Source organism: Chrysochloris asiatica, unplaced genomic scaffold (assembly GCF_000296735.1).
Source record: "Chrysochloris asiatica unplaced genomic scaffold, ChrAsi1.0 scaffold00009, whole genome shotgun sequence".
Lineage (NCBI taxonomy): Eukaryota > Metazoa > Chordata > Mammalia > Afrosoricida > Chrysochloridae > Chrysochloris > Chrysochloris asiatica.
Genome location: NW_006408527.1, coordinates 242,315 through 249,116, shown reverse-complemented (window position 1 = coordinate 249,116; position 6,802 = coordinate 242,315). Strand labels below are relative to the sequence as shown.

At 37.3% G+C, this 6,802-nt stretch overlaps 1 protein-coding gene across 1 annotated transcript in view; it reads right to left on the bottom strand.

Annotated features, from left to right (window-relative positions):
- USH2A (Usher syndrome 2A (autosomal recessive, mild)) overlaps positions 1 to 6,802 on the bottom strand; it is a 1,370,557-nt gene that overhangs the window by 1,214,968 nt on the left and 148,787 nt on the right.

The window sequence follows — 6,802 nt, the reverse complement described above, 5'->3', positions numbered from 1 at the left end:
AAAAAAAAAAAAAAGAAATAAAACTAAAATTCTTAGAAGAAAACACAGGAACACATTTTCATGTACTTGGATTAGCACCAAAAGCACAAGCAACGACAGAAAAGAAAAAGTTGGACCTATCAAAACCCAAAGTTGTTATGCTGTAAAGGACATCTTCAAGAGAGTGGAAAGTAACTCACAGAATGGGTGAAATTCTTTTTAATAATAAGCAATTTCTATGTAGAATATGTAAAGAATCCTTTAAACTGTAGCAATAAAAAGAAAAATAACTCAATTTAAAAGAGAGAAAAATTTTATATAGACATTTTTCTAGAGAAATGACCAATGCTAAATGGAAATGTATTTAAAATCATTATTCAGTTAGGAAATGAAATGTAAGACCAGGATGAAATATCACTTCACACTTAAGAAGGCTAGAATCTTAAAAATTGGCCAACAACAAGTATTGGCCAGGATGTGAGAAACTGGACTTCGCATGCGTTGCTGGTGGGAATTTTAAATGACTCAATTACTTTGGGGAAAGTTTTGTAGCTCTTCAAATAGTTCAACACAGAGTTGTCACATGACCCAACAATTTCACTTCTAGTTATATATCCAAAAGAATTAGATACCTGTCTATATAAAAAACGAACATGAACATTCTTAGAATTATTCATACAGCTAAAAAATGTGGAAACAACTCAACTGGTCACCAAGTGATGAAAAGCTAAGAAACATGGTATATTCACACTAGAGTATGTTGTTATTGTTGTTATATGCCGTGGAGTCGGTTCTGACTCATAGCAACCCTGTACAGGGTTTAAAGGCCATATATTATAGAATTATATTCATATAAAAGGTCTAAAGTTGGTAAATCTATAGATATAGAAAGTAGATTTGGAGTAGAGGAATGGAGACTGACTGCTAATATGATAAGGTTTCTTTAGGAGCTGATGAAAATGTTAAAAAATTAAATACCTAATGAGGTTGGTACAACTCTGTGGATACACTATAACTATAACCATTTCTCAAAACAACAAAAGCCACAGAAGACAGATAGAGAGAAGTATACTTCGGACATATTGTCAGGAGGGACCAGTCACTGGAGAAGGGTATCATGTTTGGTATGGTGGATAGTCAGAGAAAAAGAGGAAGACCCCCAACGAGATGGATTGGCCAAGTGGCAGTATCGATGGACTCAAGCATGGCAACAATAGTGAGGTTGGCCCAGGATCGGGCAGGGTTTTGTTCTACTGTGCATAAGGTCACTATGAGTCGGTACTGACTTGATGGCACCTAACAAAAAAAAAACATACTATACTATGAATGGAAAGACTCGCTATTGTTAAGCTAGCCAATTTTTAAACTAGTCTATGGAAACTGAAAGATCTAGAATAAACAAAATAATTTCAAGAGATAAGAAAAATTTTCAGAACTCACATTACCTTACACAAAACTTATTTCAAAGCTATTGTAGTTATGCATATGGTATTAGCAAAAAATACAGAGATACCTAGATTAATAAAACAGAAAAAGAAGTCTAGGAAAACATAGATTCACACATATAGGATCAACTCTATTATTTTGGCAAAGAAACAAAAGCAATTCAATAGAAAAAAGATTGTTTTTCAAGAAGAGTTCTGGAATTACTAGGTACGTTGAAAAAAGGATATATTTCACCAGTTATCTTGTACTTTAAATAAACATTCACTCAAAATTGATCATAGTATTCTAGTAAAGTTATAATCCTTATAGAACAAGTCATAGAAAAATCTTTGTAAGCTGGATTTAGGAAAAGATTTGTTAGGTACAACAAAAACACAATCTATACAAGAAGAAATGTAATTATGGGATTAAATCAGATAATTTTGACAGAGTTAACTAGGAAAACCCCTGGTGAAATGACCCAGATTTCCTTATGGCTAAAGTGGAGTTGAATACACTGAGTAGCCCTATAGACATCGGATGTCTATTATCCATAGTCAATAGCAATAGGAATGGGAAACATTAAAATAAAGCAGTGCCTAGCAGTAGCAGCTAGACCAATCAATACAGACCTTGGGGTATGCATCTAAGTATTCTTTACTTCTATATAATTTAGGGAAAAAATATGACTTTTATTTGTGTCTTGATAATAATGATGGAAACAGAGAATGCTATTAATTATTGATTGTTGTTGTTGTTATGTGCTGTGGAGTCAGTTACAACTCATAGTGACCCTGTACAGGGTTTCCGAAGATGTAAATCTTTACAGGAGCAGAAAGCCTTATCTTTCTCCCACGGAACAGCTGGTAGTTTCGAACTGCTGACTGTGAGATTAGCAGCCCAATTCGTAACCACTACGCTACCAGAGCTCCTTAATTATTGCTTAGTAAGCAGCAAACCCAGTTCTCTTATTTGAATATTATCTTATTTAATCCTCGCCACACCCCCATAAAGATTTATAGTCTTGGAAAAACCGTATACAGGGTCACTAAGAGTCAAACCAAATCAAGGGCACAAAGCAACAAGAACACATTAATCCTTATGGAAGCCGAGGCCACATCTTTCTCCGAGGGAGCAGTTGACTTTTGAGTTAGAAGCTGAGCACTTTAACCACTGCACCATCAGTTCTCATTTCTAAAATTCCAAGGGAGGGTAAATATGGTTGTGCGAATCCATAGAAATTCTTCTATGATTTGTTTCAGTTTTTTTAGTGAAGCTGAGGCAATATCATCAGCTGAGAATCAGGATGAAAAGTATGTTTAACGAAAAAAGAAAATATGTGAAATCACTATCCTGAGACAGAGAAAATGAATTGTTGTTTTAAGAGCCATGGAGTCAGTTGTGACACAGAGCTACCCTGTAGAGGGTTTCTGAGAAGGAACTGGTGGGCTTGAACCACCAGCCTCGAAGTTAGCAGTCCAATGCTTATCCTATAGTTCCAAATTTAGAATTTCAAGAAAGAGAATGGACAAGGGAAATAGGAAGTGATTGCAGGGAAGCACAGGATAACATCTAAAGTGTGTGGAATGTAAGGTGAGTAAGTCATCCTGATTGGATGAATTGAACAATCTTGTGGTTTTCTCAAGGTAACACTAACAAATGAGAAGAAAAAATAAAGTAAGGGAGTCAAAGTGTGTGAAAGGAAGTGACTATAATGATACTTTGGAATTTCTGGTGGTGCTGTAGGAAAGGCACTGGATTGCTAACCCCAAGTCCAGTGGTTCAAACCTATCAGCAGCTCCGTGGAAGAAAGATGAGGCTTTCTGCTCACATTAAGATTTACAGTCTCCAAATCCCTGTACAGGTCTCTATGAGTTGGAACCAAATTGATTGCAATGAGTTAGGTTGTTTTTGAGTTTTAAGTTAGAGATAGAACACACCAAAGGAATGAGGGAAGAACAAAGTTGTTTAGATTGATTGACGGAAGGTCCCAGAAGGGTTGGAAGTGTCTTTTACTCAGGATCTCAGCAGGTGAGCTGATAAATGCAGGCCTATTTCTAATAGAATGAAAAGAAATGCAAGAACTATAGATGGTATATAAAGTGATTAAAAGACAGCTTCGAGGCAAAGAAGTTGTTTAGAAGAACTGGGATTATAAATAATGGTTTGCTTAGCATACAGGTCACATGCTCACTAGTGAGGCAAAATCAACAGATAGTCTTCAACAAAAACAGAGGAATCCTCACCATGTTTCAGTTTTTAAGTCTTGGCAGTATCAGGCAAACCAAAGAAAACAGATTTAGATGTAAAACATCCTTCAGGGCCCAATGTTCAGCCAAGCAGTAGATAGGTATACAGGGGGGACAACTACACTAGTAAGATATGTGTACCCTGAATGACAGAACAGTCAATCACTGAAAATGAAAAGAGTGGCATTTACCCAAGGACAAAGGTGAGAAAGCATGGGAAGATGGATAGAATGGAAATAGGAACCACAGGGAGGAAGCAGGAGAACTATTGTTACATGAAGGGGATTGCAATCATTGAAATGAAACAAAGTGTATGATTTGTTGAATGGAAAACTGATGATCTTGTCTATAAACCCTCAGTCAATTCACATTAAAAAGTTAAAAAAAAAAAAAAAAAAGCAATACATCATCAAGTCAATGGCAATAAGAAAGGACTCCAAAGGCCAAAATCCCCAGGAATTTTTGAAAGACAGTACCTGAATTCTAACAAAATAATACAAGACAAAATTGTAAGTGCCTTCTTTGTCCAGAAACCATGGGGGTTCCATATTAAAGTGCTTGACTGCTAACCAAAAGATGAGTGGTTTGGACCCACGAGTACTCATGCATGAGAAATGACCTGGCAATCTGCTCCCAAGAAGATGTCAATCCTGGAAATGCTATGTGGCATTTCTGTAGGGTGACTGTGAGCCAGGGTTGACGCAATGGCAATGGGTTTGGTTTCTTAGTCCAGGTAGTCAGAGATTAGCTGTAGCTGAGAGAGTTTAGAGGGAAGCAGCATTGAAATTAGAACTATGTCAAAGAAATGTAAGGAGTATGTATTAGATACTTTAATAATTGTTGGACTTCCACTCCGGATTAAGCGAGAATCTATCATTCAGTTCTTAATTTAGCAGCAAAAACAAGCCAGATATGCTTCAAGAATGCATTTTTAATTTAGTTCATGGGAAAGCAGGGGATACAAAGAAGCCTAAATGAATTGTATTTCAGAAAGTAGCTATGCTACCAAGGAAAGATGAGACACAGGCTGCTTTCACCCCTAATGGAGGTGAGAGATGGATAAATCTGTGATAGAAACTAAGAAGAAAGCAATCCTATGTGAACTGGAATGACATATTGCTGTGGTTATGTGTCCAGTGAGTCAGTTCCAACTCATAGAGACGCTGGTGGGAGTGTCTAGTAGGTTTGAACCATTGACCTTGTGATTCAAATGGACCTTGCAGTCCAGTGCTTTATCCTACAGTGCCTCTCCAGGACTCATGTTAGAACTACCCCTCTCCAAAAAAATAAAAAACCAACAAACCCCCATATACTGATTTATACGGATCCTCATGTCCTCCTAACCACTTAAACCAGTGATGGACAAAATAATATTGAAACTATAATGAGGCCCACATAAAAGTCAACTTTGTATCAGTTTGATACTGCTTCTTTCCCTCCCTCCTACCTCTAGAGGCCTGACAGAACAAATGGTACCCTTGTTTCTAAAAATAAGTATTATTTACTTCCATTTATTTTATTCTTTCATACAAAATGTCTCACATACAATAAAAACACTTTAAAACACATGAAGAAACAAACAAACAAACAAAAAAATGTGAACCATTGTCAAGAGGGGAAACTATCTATAGGAGAAAATCCAGCATTGGCTCAGATGTTGAAATTACCAAACAGGAACTTAGAAATATCTATACTAAAAATGCTAAAGGATTTAGTGGAAATAGTCAACAATATGTATCAAGGGATAGGGGAATTTGAGCAAGAAGATCAAATCTAGCTCCCAAAGCAACTAAATGGCAATATCAGACATGAAAAACACATCTGATTTGAAGAATTTTCTTTATGCTAGCTTGACACAGCAAAGAAAATTATCAATGACTTTGAAGACAAATGAATAGCAAGTGTCCAGAGAGAAGCACATGGGGGGTGGGGGGGTGCACACAGAGGGATGGGGGAAGGTAAGGGAAAAAGTATGAAGAGATAATTGCCAAGACTTTTTCAAAAGTAATGAAAAACACCATCTTATAGCTCCAAGGATCTGAACTAATCTCAAGCAGTACAAATACAAAGAAAAGCATCCCTGGTTAGATAACACTTAAACTGTTAACATCAAATATAAAGAGCAAATCTTAAAAGCAGCCAGAGGATAATAATGAATCTGAAAAACAGTGCTTACATGGAGGAACCTGGAGGACATTATCCTGAGTGAAATTAGTCGATTGCAAAAGCATATTGTGTAAGACCACTACTGTAAAAAAGTCAAGAAGAGGTTTTCATTCTACAATAAACTGATGATTGCCAGGAGTAGGAGGAATCTGGTGTGGTGGTATTAGATAAGTACTGGACCAAAAGGTCAGCTTGAACCCTAAGGTCAATGGTTTAAACCCACCACCAACCAGTCCTTGGAAAACTTATACAGGGTCACTAAGAGTAGGAACCAACTCAACAGCACTTAACAACAATAACAACAAACAGGGATAGGAAAGAAGGGAGAAATATTCACTGGGTAGAGTGTATTATTTTTTGTTGTTATGTGCTTTTAAGTTGGTTCTAATTCATAGTAATCCTGTAAAAGGCTTCTGAGGAACAACTGTTGGGTTTGAACTTCCGACCTTGTGCTTCACAGTGCAGTGTTGAATCTACAGTGCCATACCAGGATTCCAGGTAGAGGATAATCACATGCTAACTTCTGTGATGGGAAAGACAGTTAAAAAAAAAGTTGTTGTTGTTAGGTGCCATCAAGTCGGCACGGACTCAAAGTGACCTTATGCACAGCAGAATGAAACAATGTCCGATCCTGGGCCAACTTCATTACTGTTGCCACGCTTGAGTCCATCGATGCTGCCACATGGCCAATCCATCTCATTGGAGGTCTTCCTCTTTTTCTCTGACCCTCCATCTTACCAAACTTGATATCCGCCTCCAGCAACTGTTACCTCTCGACAATATGTCCAAAGTATGAGAGACGAAGTTTGGCCATCTTGGCCTCTAAGGAGCACTCTGGCTGCACTTCTTCCAAAACATATCTATTGGTTCTATTGGCAGCCCATGGCACTTTTAGTATTCTCCTCCAATATTATAATTCAAAGGCATCAATTCTTCTATGGTCTTCCTTATTCATTGTCCAGCTTTCGCATGCCTATGAGGTT